Source organism: Staurois parvus, unplaced genomic scaffold (genome assembly GCF_062004578.1).
Source record: "Staurois parvus isolate SC_StPar_1 unplaced genomic scaffold, SC_StPar_1.0 ptg000094l, whole genome shotgun sequence".
Taxonomy (NCBI): domain Eukaryota; kingdom Metazoa; phylum Chordata; class Amphibia; order Anura; family Ranidae; genus Staurois; species Staurois parvus.
In genome coordinates, this window is record NW_028317890.1 from 287,760 (window position 1) to 304,932 (window position 17,173).

Genomic DNA, 17,173 nt, shown 5'->3' on the forward strand with positions numbered 1-17,173 from the left:
TCCCCTTCACAGCAGGCTCAACCCGGGCACACACCCTCAGCGGGACCCCTCTGCCACCGCCGGGGGTGCCCAGGAACACGACCTGGTTTCAGTCTTGCACCAAGTCCATCCCCACCATCAGGGGCCCTGGTGAAAAGGCAGACTGGGACTTAGACTCCGCATCCTGGGAAACCCCGTGCCGTGGACCACTAGAGATCCCGTTGGGCGGAGCCTGACAGTACCTTGCGGCCTGCCTGACCATTCCACCTCTCCAGCCCTGACTACGCCTGTGTTCCTGAAGCCTGCTACTTCCCTGTGTCAGTCCACACATTTCTGGTCACACCCGGATCCCTAACAATGTCTTCAACTTACAAGCCGACCTCCATGGACTGTTTAAAGGGGCAACTATGTGGCAAATGAGGTTTAATGTTGATAAATGTAAGGTTATGCACTTGGGGGCTAAGAATATGCAACTGGGGGAATCAATGGTGGAGAAGGATCTGGGGGTTCTGGTAGATCACAAGCTTAATAATGTCATGCAATGCCAAGCTGCAGTTTCTAAAGCGAGCAAAATCATCTCTTGTACTGAAAGAGGTATAGACTCCAGAGAGAGAGATATCATTTCTAGAGATGAGCGAATCGAACCTGGCGAAGTGGAATTCGTTTCGAATATCAGGAAAAATTCGATTCGCATCGAATCCAAATTTTAGCAAACTTCGGGTGCACGAATCAAATTTTTCCCGATCAGCCGGCAAAAGTGTCACTGCAGAGAGCTCCGCTATTTCTGACAGTTCTGACAGTTCATTTACAGCGGTTGAAACATTGTATCTATTTGTTTCCATTTAGGATACAGATGTTTTTATTCGGAAATAAATAGATACAATGTTTCAACCGCTGTAAATGTGAAGGAACTGTCAGAGAACTGTCAGAAATAGCGGAGCTCTCTGCAGATACACTTTTTGCTGTACTGGAATACTTCTTCTTTTCATTCTTCTTCTTCTTTTCATTCTTCTTCTTCTTCTTTTCATTCTTCTTTTCATTCTTCTTCTTCTTCTTCTTTTCATTCTTCTTCTTCTTCTTTTCATTCTTCTTTTCATTCTTCTTTTCATTCTTCTTCTTCTTCTTTTCATTCTTCTCATTCTTCTTTTCATTCTTCTTTTCATTCTTCTTCTCATTCTTCTTTTCATTCTTCTTCTTCTTCTTCTTCTTCTTTTCATTCTTCTTTTCATTCTTCTCATTCTTCTTTTCATTCTTCTTCTCATTCTTCTTTTCATTCTTCTTCTTCTTTTCATTCTTCTTCTTCTTTTCATTCTTCTTTTTCTTCTTTTCATTCTTCTTTTCATTCTTCTTCTTTTCATTCTTCTTTTCATTCTTCTTCTTCTTTTCATTCTTCTTCTTCTTCTTTTCATTCTTCTTTTCATTCTTCTTCTTCTTCTTTTCATTCTCCTTCTTCTTCTTTTCATTCTTCTTCTTTTCATTCTTCTTCTTCTTCTTTTCATTCTTCTTCTTCTTCTTTTCATTCTTCTTCTTCTTCTTTTCATTCTTCTTTTCATTCTTCTTCTCATTCTACTTTTCATTCTTCTTCTTCTTCTTTTCATTCTTCTTTTCATTCTTCTCATTCTTCTTTTCATTCTTCTTTTCATTCTTCTTCTCATTCTTCTTTTCATTCTTCTTCTTCTTCTTCTTTTCATTCTTCTTCTTCTTCTTTTCATTCTTCTTCTTCTTTTCATTCTTCTTTTCATTCTTCTTCTTCTTCTTTTCATTCTTCTTCTTCTTCTTTTCATTCTTCTTTTCATTCTTCTTCTTCTTCTTTTCATTCTTCTTCTTTTCATTCTTCTTTTCATTCTTCTTCTTCTTCTTCTTCTTCTTCTCATTCTTCTTTTCATTCTTCTTCTTCTTCTTTTCATTCTTCTTTTCATTCTTCTCATTCTTCTTTTCATTCTTCTTCTCATTCTTCTTTTCATTCTTCTTCTTCTTCTTCTTCTTTTCATTCTTCTTTTCATTCTTCTTCTTCTTCTTTTCATTCTTCTTCTTCTTCTTTTCATTCTTCTTCTTCTTCTTCGTCGTGCCCCGTGACTGCCCAAATGAGCGAAGTGTGCGGTGATTCTAAGATCGACGGCACTCATCTGCATGTCATACTGACTGACAGTATTATTTCTCTTCCCCAGCAGACTCCAAGGGCATTTAAATTAAAGGTACAGTGTTCTGCACTAATATAAAGGCTCTCTGAAGCCTAGAAATCCTTTTAATAAGTTAAATTCGCGGCGAATAAATTTGCATCGAATCGAATTTCTCCCGCAAATTCGGCGAATCAGCCGAATCGAATTTTTGAATAATTCGCTCATCTCTAATCATTTCCCCCGGTACAAATTATTAGTAACACCTCATCTGGAATATGCAGTTCAATTTTGGGCACCAATTCACAAAAAGAACATTGGGGAACTGGAGAAAGTACAGAGAAGGACAACCAAACTGATAAGAGGCATAGAGGAGCTCAGCTATGAGGAAAGATTAGAGGAACTGAATTTGTTCTCTCTTGAGAAGAGGAGATTAAGAGGGGATATGATCAATATGTACAAATAAATCAGTGGTTCATATAGTGAACTCGGTGTAGAACTTTTCACCCTGAGGTCATCACAGAGGACAAGGGGACACTCTTTACGTCTGAAGGAAAAAAAAAATTAATCTCCAAACACGGAAAGGTTTCTTCACAGTGAGAGCTATGAAAATGTGGAATAGACTCCCTCAAGAGTTGGTTCTGGCCAGCTCAGTGGATTGCTTCATAAAAGTCCTGGATTCTTTCCTAGATACACAGAATATAACTGGATACTAACATTTATAGGAAAAGTTGATCCAGGGAATATCCGATTGCCTTTCGGGGGATCAGGAAGGAATTATTTTTCCAGCAGGTGCAAATTGGATCATGCTTTGCTGGGTTTTTTCTGCCTTCCTCTGGATCAATTGTGGGTATAGGATTATAACTTTTTTTTCTATGGTTGAACTGGATTGACTTTTGTCTTTTTTCAGCCAGACTAACTATGTAACTATGAAGTGTGGTCACCCTAGGACGGGAAGTGTGTTAAGACTACAGAACACGTCTGTTTCTCCTTTTCTCAACATGAAGAGGTGTGTTACTTTGTCCACACATAGGCTAGGTTCACACCTAAGCAGCTTGATCTGTTTCTGCAGTGCTTTTTGCGGTACATTTTTGCACATGCGGTTTTTAGGTGTTTTTGATGCGTTTTGCTTTTTCATTTTGTTGCTAGGCAGAATAAAACGTAAAATGCATCAAAAACACACTACATGCTTTTCTGCAGCATCTCCTTTGAAGTCTATAGAACCAAAAATGCAACATTTTGCATTTAAAAAAGTCCCTGACCCTTACCAAAAAATGCACCGGGTGAAAACACAAGAGATGTAAACCTGTCCCATAGGAAATCATGTTAAATGGACTGCCATGCGTTTCTGCAAAATGAAGTGGGAAATGCATAGGTGTGTACCTAGACTTAATGACTTTCAGAACAAAATAACTCTCTGAATTGTACTGACTGTAGCGTAATCTGCTAAATATTGTTACTGTACATATGGTCAATAGTAATGTGAGTCGGAAGGTTGGGCATCTGGTCTAAATAGGTGCTACCGGTACAAAGACCCCTTAGGCTCAGTTCACACTAATGGGTTTTTTTAGTGCTTTTAACATGGTTTCCTATGAAACATATTCACATCTATGCTTTTTTGAGCTGCTGCATTTTTGGAAAGGGTCAGGGACTTTTTTAAAAGCAAAAAGCAGCGTTTTTGCTACAATAGAGTTCAATGTAAAATCTGCTGAAATGCATGGTAGTGTGTGTTTGCCACGTTTTTGCCATGTTTTTGCTGCAATTTTGCCATCTTTTGCATTTTTTTTTTGACCAGCAAAAAAAAAAATTCCACTTTAAAAAAAAAAAGCTGAACAAAACGTGGCAAAAACGCAAGTAGAAAAACGAAAAACTGCGAAAAGCACTGCATAACAGACAAAAAACAAACTGCATAGGTGTGAATGGAGACTTATGGGCTGCTATGAGTATAGCTGATAACATTTCAGGACCATAGCTCCGTGGATGAGCTCTGTAGTCAAAGAAGCAAGATACTTCTTCGTGGTTTACTAGAGCTTGCTGTGTTTAATCTTCTTATGAAACAGCTCATTCCAAAATAATTTGAGTTTGGAGAGGCCTCCCAGAGCTGTGTTTGTTTAGCAAAGACCTGGCAATTGAACACAATTGATACAAAGCAGAGCTGTCTTTCTATGTTAGCAGTTCTTCAGGAGGCCCACATCCTCCTGCTGTGAATTACTAATTAGTCCTTTAGATAATGCCTGTCTTTTGTGTTCATACCCACACAGACCTACAACACTGTCCCTTCTCTGTCCTCTTCTGCTACTTAGAGATTACATTTATGAGGATGCCATTTTCAGTATGCTAATAAAACTATGCCGGGCAGACATAATCAACATTAATTAGGGAAGCATAAAAGATTTTATATTTACTTGACAGATACCTTGTGTTGTCAGCCACAAAGCAATCTACAATGAGCAAGCTATCCTGTTAGGAAGCCTACTAGTAAAACTCCATAGTTCTTTATCACCAGGGAGACTAAGGTTAAAATGTTTCTTTACTGATCTGGAGATTTATTTTATTCCCATTTAAGTCAACTTTGGAACAAATGTAAGTTGTCCCTTGACATCCATTTCCATGGAGTAAATATTAAAAGTACTTCTTTCTTTCTTGCCCTGTGTGGTAAGGCAGCTAAGACAAACAATCATAAAACTGTATGGTTGGAAGCACATGGGACAGAGGAACCACTGAATTATAGGAGGTCATGTTATTCTTTCCACAAGCAAAGCAGATGAAAGCAAAAAAGCTACACGTGAATGTAGAAGCATTCAGCAACAGTTAAGCCCAATGCTTTATCCAAATCAGCTTTTACTACCATTAATACAAGGAACTCTTCGCATAGACCAAACCACCCAACCGTCCTGATTTCTGCAGTACTGTCCCTGGTTCTAAACTAAATCCCAGGATCCTGTGAACCCATATTGTTTCAGAACTCAGACCAGTGCAACACCTGTACAGCAGAGGGGGGAACATCTACGTCCACTTCTTGTTTCTAGTCACAAGACAATCCTCAAATTACACAGAGGCACAAGGGAAGGCTAGAAACAGTGTGTTCTCTGGTTGTTCTGAGGTCTAGAGGGGGTAAGGAAAGGTCTGTACATTTTATTAAATGTTAGTATTGATAAAAAAAGTCAACTTTTATTTTTTTAATGCATTTTACATTTATAGAGGTTCTCCTTTCTGCCTCTATTCCCTAAAGTGGTTATATAATCCATTGACAGAACCTGGTTCACCTGCTGGTGGCACTGTGATTTCCACAGCAGAAGGTTGTAGTTCCAGTGTCCACCAGTGGGTGTCTCCCAGCTGATGCTGGCTGCTGGGCAGGTATATAGATTCTCCTCTGCTATTACACTTTGTGTCAGTGTTTTGATTTGCTTGCTATGCGAAGTCAGATGCTGCTGCTGCTGTTTATCCTGTTCCTGATCTTGCCCTTGCCCTGCATCCTGTACCCTGCTCCTTACTGCCTTATATCTGCTCCTCTTGTTCCTGATCCTAGTCCTGGTTCCTTCTTTCCTTGCATTTCTGGTATTCCGTGTTACCTGTGCTCCCTTTCTTGTATGAATATATTGTGCGTATTGTATATAGTTAGTTGTAGTGAGGCTTCCTGTTACTTAGTTAGGCATTTCAGTTATAAGGTTGTGGTTCATTTGTATTTATATGTTTCCTGTTTGCCTGTGTGTGAATGTGTGTATTTTGTTTCACTTTATAATATTTTCACTTTATTATATATAATCTGGTCTCAGTTTCTGAGTGTATCCACACAGATCTGGCCATCTATGCTGCAGATTCCTGACACCCGTGCCCCATATTTATCTTTCTACATATAAAGCAAGGGAATGACAACGGATCCAATTTATTACCAATGGGCCTTAATTGGAAACATTAGTGAAGGACCGGGCATCTGTTTGCAATGGAAGCATGGGAAGTTGTGTCAGTGTCAAAAGCCATTAAAAAAAATGATTAGCCGTGTCAGCAGTGTATGCCCCAATTATATTTTATGCTTGACAAGCCCAGCACTGTCATTCTGAAACAGCAGACATTATAGTGCTTTCTTTAGTATCTAGCAAGATGGCATATGGAAATTCTGTCCTCCTTCACCCCAACCTCCTACTTCAACTTCACAAATCCTTTTTTGACCTCTGGTACTAGGGCACATTTTCCTCCTATTGACCACTAACATCAGGTTATTTTTTTTTTTTTTTCTCCAACTGACATCTAGTAATTTTGTTCCTCCTACTGTCACCAGGGCATTTTTTCTCCTGCTGACCAACAATTTAAGGGTCACTGACACATACTCTGGATTTCTGCACGTACATATGTATATGTTACATTGTCCTGACCATTGTACTGTATGTGTAATATTATATTTTACATAGTGCTGTAAACTGTGTTATACATTACATATCTCTGATCGATGTGTTTTACTGTCTCAATACAGGCATAAAAAGCAAAAACTGCCCAAATGCAGCACATCCTGGCATTGGTGAACACAACACAGAAATAGGAATTCTTCAAAAACACTATATGTGAACACACTGCAAAATATATTCCTATGGGCAACAAGTTTAAGAGGCTAAAAATCAAACCTATGTGGCTTATAGCCAAAGTTAAAAAGGCTATTGATAATAAGAAAAGAGCTTTTATTAAATACAAAAATGAAGCACCGCTATCATTGTTTAAACATTACAAAGAATATAACAGAATATGCAAAAAGGAAATAAAGGCCGCAAAAATTGAAAACGAACGACAGATTGCAAAGGATAGCAGGACCAACCCCCAAAAATTCTTCAAATATATTAATAGTAAAAAGGTTCGGTCCGAGCATGTAGGCCCTTTACAAAATAATCTAGAGTGGGTGACTGGGGACAAGAGAAGGCAAATTTAATAAATACTTTCTTCAGCTCTGTCTATGCAAAGGAGCATGTGGGAGCTCTTGTCCATAATGGGCATGGTATTGACACAGCTCCAGATGATCCACATTGGCTCACAATTGATATGATCCAAAAATATTTAGACAGAATAAAGGTGAATAAAGCACCTGGACTGGATGGCATACACCCATGGGTCCTTATAGAATTGAGCTCTGTCATTTCAAAGCCATTGTTTCTAATTTTTAGGGATTCTTTAATGACTGGAATGGTATCACTGGATTGGAGTAAGGCTAATGTGGTGCCAATATTTAAAAAGGGGTCAAAATCTTTACCAAGTAATTATAGACCTGTTAGCTGGGAAGATATTGGAGAGTTTAATAAAAGACCACATAGATGAGTTCTTGCTGGAAAAAAATATTTTAAGCAACAGACAGCATGGATTCATGAAAGAGAGAAGTTGTCAAACAAATCTTATTTCTTTTTATGAAGAGGTGAGCAAAACCTTGGACAGAGGGGGGGGGGGGGGCGGTGGACATAGTATACTTGGATTTTGCAAAAGTGTTTGACACGAGTAGTGGTTAATGATTCATTCTCTGAATGGTCTAGGGTTGTCAGTGGTGTACCCCAAGGTTCAGTGTTGGGACCCTTACTTTTAATATATTTATAAACGATGATGCAGATGACACCAAGCTATGCAGTGGAATAACGTCCTTACAGGATGTCTTTAACTTACAAGCCAACCTCAATGCACTGTTTAATTGGGCAACTATGTGGCAAATGAGATTTAATGTTGATAAATGTAAGGTTATGCACTTGGGGGTTAAGAATATGCATGCATCATACATACTAGGGGGAGTACAACTGGGGGAATCAATGGTGGAGAAGGATCTAGGCGTTCTGGTAGATCACAAGCTTAATAATGGCATGTAATGCCAAGCTGCAGTTTCTAAAGTGAGCAAAATCCTCTCTTGTATTAAAAGAGGTATAGACTCCAGAGAGAGAGAGACATCATTTTATCCCGGGACAAATCATTAGTAAGACCTCATCTTGAATATGCAGTTCAGTTTTGGGCACCAATTCACAAAAAGAACATTGGGGAACTGGAGAAAGTACATAGAAGGGCAACTAAACTGATAAAAGACATGGAGGAGTTCAGCTATGAGGAAAGATTAGAGGAACTGAATTTATTCTGCCTTGAGAAGAGGAGATTAAGGGGGGATATGATCAACATGTATAAATACATCAGTGGTTCATATAGTGAACTCGGTGTAGAGCTATTCACCCTGAGGTCATCACAGAGGACAAGGGGGCACTCTTTACGTCTGGAGGAAAAGAAATTTAATCTCCAAACACGGAAAGGTTTCTTCACAGTGAGAGCTGTGAAAATGTGGAACAGACTCCCTTAAGAGTTGGTTCTGGCCAGCTCAGTGGATTGCTTTAAAAAAGGCCTGGATTGTTTCTTAGATACATAGAATATAACTGGATACTAACATTTATAGGTAAAGTTGATCCAGGGAATATCCGATTGCCTCTCGGGGGATCAGGAAGGAATTATTTTCCCAGCAGGTGCAAATTGGATCATGCTTTCCTTGATTTTTTTTTGCCTTCCTCTGGACAGGGGCGGACTGACCATTTGAAAACTCGGGCACTGCCTGAGGGCCCGGGGTCAGTACGGGGCCCCATGAGATGCCCCTGGTACCTTTTTCATAGGCTTTTTTGAGTTTGGGCAAGGACACAGGGGCCCCATGATCCCCTATTGCCCGGGGGCCCCATGAGTTGTCAGTCCGCCCCTGCCTCTGGATCAACTGTGGTTATAGGATTATAACTTTTTTTCTTTTCTTTGGTTGAACTGGATGGACTTCTGTCTTTTTTCAGCTAAACTATGTAACTATGTAATGAAGTAATTCAAAATAAGAAAGGCTCAGAAAATGTTAGCTTTCTGTCTACATTCTGTTTTGTTTTGTGTTTTTTAAATGAACATTTAGGTTTTTGTGCATTGCTGAAACTCTCACTCATAGCACAGTAATTATTTTTCAGGATACGAGGACCAAGGCAAATGTGTATATTGTATACTTTAAGTAGTCTCAGATTCTAATTAATCATTTCTCTTACAGCAATGCTTAAAATTCTGCATAATGCAGTCGTGCCCAATTTTTTCCATGGCGCATTATATGCATGCCATGTTTATCCTCTCCAGGGTGTCCCTGTTTCTCAATTTCTTATGTTGGGAGGTATGCAAAAACAATTTACAAGTTTATCTAAGGTCACATCTGCATACAACAAGCAGTCACACAAGCTACAGGACAGATTGCAGCCCATTAGTGTGTGCAAAATTAAGCTAATTACTTAATAAGATCTGTCACCTGAATTTCCAAAGCCATCCTCTATAGTCATTACTGCCTCATTCAACTTTGGACCGAAGCTTGCTCCCAGAATCACCCCAGGAACAAACACTATATTTGTACATCTTATTAGCTTTGATGAAAATATATTCAGGCATTCACTCACAGTCAAACTGACCACTGCTTGAAGCATGATAGAAAGAAAAAAGTGACAATGTTAGCTAAAAAACTAAGCTCCAGGCAGATATAAAACACCATTTAATCCAGTTATGTACTAAAAATAATAAGTAATGAAATATTCTGGTTTATTGGCTCAACGCATTGACGGAAAAGGGGCAGCATGACAACTAGGTAATGAGTTTTTGCAGAATGAGCTATCAAGGCCGTTTCCAAGTTCCATCAAGAACAGTTCCCTTATCTCTGAGAAAAGTAAAAATCCCCCTTTGCAGTCGGACCACCTCCGCACTGCAGGGGTTACATGCTTGTTTAGTCTAGTGGACCAACTAAAACTCTTTTACTTACCTGATCCTCCACTCACTCGGCAGCAGGCGCTCTTCTCTTCTCCCTTACCCTCAAGCAGTGGGTTGTTCCTCTGTGTCATCACATCCAGCGCAAGGCTATGTGCTCTGCGTTGTACGTGATGAAGTCAGAGGACCTGCAACAGCTTGAGTAAGGGGAAAAGAGACTGTGTGATCTGGTCTACCAACCTGGAAGGAGCCTGCAGGAGTAGATGATCAGGTAAGTAAATGTGCTTTTTACAGGACCCTAGACCTAAACAAGCACATAACCCCCACAGTGCAGAGACTGCTCCGGTGAAAGGGACAATTTTAACTTTCCCCGGAGTCCAACTTTAAAGCAGATCTACAATAAAAATTCTTAAAGTTGGCTGTCCAGCAGGAATTACTCAGAACAGTTTAATGTGAAAAACCCATATGCTAACAAATGTCCTATTATCATATAAATTCCCAACAGAAGCAGAACAGCACTTTCACATATGTGACCACACCTAGGAAACCTATTCTTCTAGCCTGAAAGAAGCCTGTTAGGACATCATCATGGGCACGCCCTGCTTCTGGATACTGGATTATATTGAAGTTGTCATCACACAAGTGGGTCTATAACCAGAAAGGCTTGTAAGGGGTGAAAGCTTGTACCTTCACTAATATGAAGGTTGCCCCAGTCACTCAGCATTATTGAATGGATAACAAAATGAGCTTAGGTAAAAAAGCTGCTGCAGAATACCTTCTGTAAGTATATTATCATTCACAGCTGACTTGTCTCTTAGGGGTTTATTTACTAAAGCTGGAGAGTCCAAAATCAGACTCCCTTCTGCATAGAAACCAATCAGCTTCCAGATTTCATTGCCAAAGCTTCATTGAACAAGCTGAGGTTAGAAGCTGATTGGTTTCTATGCAGAAGGGAGTCTGATTTTGGACTCTCCAGCTTTAGTAAATAAACCCCTTAGTGTTTGAAGTATAAAGTGACCTGAGTCCAGGTTCACTTTAAGTACCTGCATCTGTCTTGATATCAGCCTCCTGTAACCACCTGCAGGGTCAGGTCTATTACTTTGGATAACTGATAACTGATATACCGGCCTCCTGGATCCATACCCCGCTTCCTGGAAGACTTCTCCTCCTGGCTACCCTTCTTCCTCTCCTCTGAGCTACCCACTATCATCCTTGGGGATTTCAACATCCCTGTCAACCTCGACAACCCGGACACAGCCCGTCTCCTCCACTTAACCTCCTCCTTTGCACTTGCACAGTGCATACAATCCACCACCCACTCCGACGGTAATATCCTTGATCTTGTCTTCTCCAACCGCTGCGCTCCCCACAACCTCACTAACACCCCCTTCCCTCTCTCTGACCACAACCTGATTACCTTCTCTATCTCCTCATCCTCCAATGCCTACCCCTCCAAATGTCACACTACTACCAGCCGTAACCTCCGCAACCTTAACCCTGCCTCCCTCCACTCCGCAGTTGATCAACTCCATGACCACATCCTCCCCCTGTCCTGCCCCGACTTGGCTATGACCGCCTACAACAATGCGCTGTCAACAGCCCTTGACTCACTAGCGCCTTTAACCACACGCAACATCAGACCCCGACCGCTCCAGCCCTGGCAGACTGATCACACCAAAACCCTCAAACGACACAGTCGTGCCCTGGAGCGACTATGGCGCAAAACCAAATCCCAACAAGCCTTCACCCGATACAAATCTGCCTTCCACACCTACACCTCCTCCCTCCATACTGCCAAACAAGCCTACTTCCTGACCCTCATCAAGGCCCTCTCCTCCAATCCTCGCCGACTCTTCTCCACCTTCAACTCTCTACTCTCGCCACCCCCACCTCCACCCAGCACCTCACTCACTGCCCTTGAGATTGCCAATCACTTCAAAAACAAGATTGACACAATTCGCAAGGACATTGCCGCAACTCACACGCCTTCTCAACCCGTCCCCTCTCACACAGCTACCCCCTCATCCCCCCTCCCCCTCGACATAACCCACAGGGACTTCGTCGCTGCTCAAACTCCCTCCAACCCCCTTCCCCCTCACTCAGCTACCCCCTCTACACCCCTCTCCCACGGCCCCACCACTGCTCTGACCTCCTCTCCCACCCCACCCTACATTCCTCATACTGAAGCTCCCCCAACACTCCGCACCTTTGACCTTACTACCATCGAAGAAGTCTCCAAGATTCTCTCTGATGCCCGCCTCACCACCTGCCCCCTTGACCCTATCCCCTCACAACTCCTACAACCTCCCTCCCCCTCCATCCTACGCTCCCTCACTTACATCTTCAATCTCTCCCTCTCCTCCGGCACTTTCCCTTCCCCTCTGAAACATGCACACATCACCCCCATACTTAAAAAGCCCTCCCTGGACCCCAATGACCCGAACAACCTCAGACCCATCTCCCTGCTCCCATTTACATCTAAACTCCTCGAGCGCCTAGTCTACACCCGCCTATGCTCTCACCTCAACGACAACAACCTCCTCGATCCCCTACAGTCCGGCTTCCGTCCCCTACACTCCACCGAAACTGCCTTACTCAAACTCTCCAACGACCTGCTAACCGCCAAAGCTAATGGCCACTATTCAGTGCTCCTACTCCTTGACCTCTCTGCGGCCTTCGACACAGTCGACCACCCCCTCCTCCTCAAAAAACTACACTCCCTCGGCCTCAGAGATTCTGCTCTCTCCTGGCTCTCATCCTACCTGTCACAACGCTCTTTCAGCGTTACCTATAATGCCACCACCTCCCTCTCACTCCCCCTCTCTGTTGGGGTCCCTCAAGGCTCTGTCCTCGGGCCCCTTCTCTTCTCCATCTACACCTCCTCCCTTGGCCAACTCATACACTCTCACGGCTTCAACTACCACCTCTATGCCGACGACACACAAATCTATCTCTCAACCCCCCACCTCACCCCCTCGGTCTCCACCCGAATCACACACCTGTTGAGCGACATATCAGACTGGATGTCGCTCCACTTCCTTAAACTGAACCTCTCCAAAACCGAGTTTCTTGTCTTCCCTCCAGCCCGGACACCACCCCCCATTGACTTCTCCATCATGTCCAACAACGCCACCATCAATCCCGCCCCGCAGGCCAGAGTACTTGGTGTCATTTTGGACTCCAACCTATCCTTCCAGCCCCAAGTCCACTCTTTAACAAACTCGTGCAGACTCCACCTCCGCAACATCGCCAAAATCCGCACGTTCCTAACTCCAGAAACCACTAAACAGCTCATCCACTCCCTCATCATATCACGACTCGACTACTGCAACTCCCTCCTCACTGGCCTGCCTCGCCGCTGGCTATCCCCGCTTCAGTCCATCCTGAATACGGCTGCCAGACTCATTCACCTTTCCAACCGCTCCGTTTCCGCCACCCCCCTCTGCCAATCCCTCCACTGGCTTCCGATTGCGCAACGGATCAAATTCAAAATCCTAACGCTGACGTACAAAGCTGTCCACCATACTGCCCCGAACTACATCTCTGACCTAATATCCAAGTACCGCCCAACACGCACACTCCGCTCCTCACAAGACCTCCTTCTCTCTAGTTCCCTGGTCTCCTCCTCCCATGCCCGCCTCCAGGACTTCTCCAGGGTGTCACCCATCCTCTGGAACTCCCTGCCCCAACCCATCAGATTATCACCTACTCTCCTCTCCTTTAGGCGCACCCTGAAAACCCATCTCTTCAGGGAAGCCTACCCCGCCCCCTGCTAACTTGCCGACCTCCTCCACTCTTCCTACCACTCCATCCCCCACAGCTATCTCCTCCTGTGCCACCATCCCCTCCCTCCTAGATTGTAAGCTTGAAAGAGCAGGGCCCTCGATACCCTCATGTTTTGCATTGTATTGGTATTGTTCTGTCACATGTTCTGTCCCCCTTTATAATGTACAGCGCTGAGCGAACTATTGGCGCTTTATAAATACTGTATAATAATAATAATAATAATAAATAACTGTGAACATGCATAAAGGAGGGGAAAACAGTGGGATGATCAGTGTGCTACTGCTTCTTCACTTTTCAGAGGTTGGGGTCTTGAACAAGGTTGAATTACTTAAAGATGTGCTCAAAAAAACAATCAGCGCAGTCCTATGGTGATACCCACAAAAAGATTGCTGCTAGAACATTAACCAGTGCTTTTCACTACACCTCTCATCAATTATGCATCACATAAAATGCAGCACAATCACAAAAATTAACATAAAGTAATTATAATCAACAAAACATAAAGTCCCATCTACAATATCCTCTTAAGCGTCCATAAAAATCCACCACCAATTTGCTGTAATAATAATCTCTTCAGTTCCTCCAAACTCTAGGTGATACATGCATCTACCCCATCTGCATCCAAATTGCTCACCTTCTTTAATGAACCTCAATATGAATCAAGGTCTCAGTGCACTTGTTGCCTCACCATAAGCTTTTATTTATCCGTGGCCATAGGGAGTGATACTCCTGTTTCCCTCTGACTCTCCACCAGCTCTACTCCACCTCAGGTAGGTTGGCATGTAAAATAAAAAAAACAAAACAAAAATAGTGCTCTCTGTATAGGAATGTTTTTATTAAAAAGACTCCTCAATAAATAAACTCACAAGCACCCCGAGTGCTATGTGAACAGCTTTATAAAGACATAGGCAAAAATCTACCACCAATGTGCTGTAATGGTAATCTCTTCAGTTCCTCCAAACTCTAGGTAGGTAGTTATACATGTAAAATAAAATGGGACCAAAAATTGTGCTCTCCGTATAATACTCTTTTATTAAAAAACTCCTCAATGGGTAAACTCACATTATAAAAGCACCCCAAGTGCTATGAAAACAGCATTAGAAGAAATAGGTGGCAGCATTCACAGCGAATATAGCTCATCAACTCTGCTCCAGTTTCTATACACCTTATGCTCCCAATCAGAGGTTCATCAATAGGGTTCTACTTTCCTTCTGTTGAAGCTCTGACTGGGAACGTAACGTATTTAGGAACCAGAACTGAGCTGGTGAGCTATATTCACTGTGGATGCTGCCACCTGTCTTTTAATGCTGTTTACATTGCACTTGGGGTGCTTTTTTAATGTGAATTTGCCCAATTGAGGAGCTTTTTAATAAAAAAGTACTTTACAGAGAACACTATTTTTGGTCTCATTTTATTTTACATGCATACCTACCTGAGGAGGGGTAAAGCTGGTGAAAAGACAGAGGAGAACAGGAGCTCCATTTTCCACGGCCACAGATGCCTAAAAGCCCATGGTGGGGCACTAAGCATACCGAGACCTTGATTCATATTGAGGTCAAATAAAGAAGGTGTGCATATTGGATGCACATGGGGTGGATACATGTATTACCTAGCGGTTGGAGGAACTGAAGAGATTACCATTACAGCACATGGAATTTTTGCCTATGTCTTTATAATGCTGTTTACATAGCACTTGGGATGCTTGGTTTATAAAAGTTTATTGAGGAGTCTTTTTATAAAAAATAGTTCTATACAGAGAACACTATTTTTGGTTCTGTTTTATTTTACATGTATACCTACCTGAGGTGGAGTAGAGCTGGTGGAGAGTCAGTGGAAAACAGGAGTGTCACTCCCTATCACCAAAGATAACTAAAAGCCTGTAGTGAGGCAAAAAGTGCATTGAGACCTTGATTCACATCGGGATCAATTAAAGGAGATGAACGAATTGGATGCATATGGGATGGATGAATGTATCACTTAAAGATGTACTTGAAGTATTGTACATTTTTAGCAACTTTTTACAAAAAGCTCCTTAGACAGTTCCAGATCCCCTAAGTAATACTAAGTAAAAAATGGTGTCAATGAACAGTGATCTGGCTGCTTTACAGTGTCACCATGACATCACAGAGATTTCCATATGTTTGTTTGTAGGAAGGAAAAGGTGTGTGGTGTTTTGTGGCATTTATATTATCTGGTGTTTTGCGGCACTTATATTACCTTCATCTCCTGCTTGGTTGTCCTCCCAACTCTTGATGTAATCATCCTAACAAGAAAAAAAAAAAAAAAAGGAATGGAGTCAATGGTAATAACATTATGTTTACATGTAATTTGATTTACAGATAGAAGATATTTTGTTCTGGTGAGTTTTATTTTTGTCTCTCCAAGCTGTATCTTAAAGGTAACGTCTCTATTGATTTCTGGTCCATTCTAAGCATGAAGTCAGGCATTGAATATATATATACATATATATATATATATATATAAAGCATAATATTTAAATATGTCCAAAACAGGGGCGGACTGAGCATTTGGAAACCCGGGCACTGCCCGAGGGCCCAGGGTCAGTAGGGGGCCCCATGAGATGCCCCTGGTACCTTTTTCATAGGCTTTTTTGAGTTTGGGCAGGGACACAGGGGCCCCATAATCCCCTATTGCCCGGGGGCCCCATGAGTTGTCAGTCCGCCCCTTGTCCAAAAGTAGTTGGCTGCACCAAAACTGGTTGTATGGTTTTTCTTGCTGATTCCCATGTGCAGTGCTGCACAAATATTTATTGCCTTAGTGATTCATATTAATAAACTCTGGGCACCAACTTAGATGTACAGCATAAAACAATAACAAACAAACACAGTAAACTACAGTAGTAATGGGGTATATGGCACAATATGTGTCGTATGTACATAAATGTCTATGCAGAACAGCAAAAATTTCATACAATCCAGTTGGAGTGTTCAAGATATCCTCCGGCTGATCTCAAAGCATTAGATGCAGCACCTCTGAAGAGACTTAAAGAAGTATAGTCAAAGCTTTTTTCACCTATACTTCTCCTGTAGGTCACAGAAGTGCAGTTCATTCTTCACTCATATGACCCATTTTCAGCTGACAGCAGGCTAAAGTCTGCTGATGGCTGACGTCACAGAGCCGGTCTGGACTTTGACCATATGGATGGGATCCACCCAGAAGCCTGAACCGACACCTGGCTCAAGCTCTCAGTGATCTGCCAAGAGCCTGAGCCATCCCTTCCCGCCTTTCCACAGCCCACCACTCCAGTAAGTGCTCGAGGGGCAGAACAGAGAGTTGGTGACTGAGTCCTCATGCACACTGGACGTTTTTACAGCAGCTGTTTTTGGCTTTTGATGTTTTTTTCTACAGCCAATAAACTCCCCAGCATGTTATCCTATGAGTCCATGCACACATACAGTAGACTGTAATCAACATTTTTTGGCAGGGAAGTTTTCTGGGTAGAAAAAAACCCAGGACTAGTGGGTTTCTAGATGCGTTTTTTAGCTGTAAAAACGCTCTAATGCTGAAAAACGCGGCAAAATGCGGTAAAACACCACAAGCCAGGATTTTTGGACTTT

The 17,173-nt window shown here is 42.2% G+C and overlaps 1 protein-coding gene across 1 annotated transcript in view; it reads right to left on the reverse strand.

Moving 5' to 3' along the window:
• Nucleotides 1-15,875, reverse strand: part of SPOCK2 (SPARC (osteonectin), cwcv and kazal like domains proteoglycan 2) — a 49,817-nt gene extending 33,942 nt beyond the window's left edge. Inside the window, exon 1 of the mRNA XM_089670716.1 lies at nucleotides 15,813-15,875. The gene's annotated coding sequence lies outside the window, so the exon portion shown is untranslated. The remainder of the gene's footprint in view (nucleotides 1-15,812) is intronic.
• Between the last annotated feature and the right edge of the window lie 1,298 nt (nucleotides 15,876-17,173).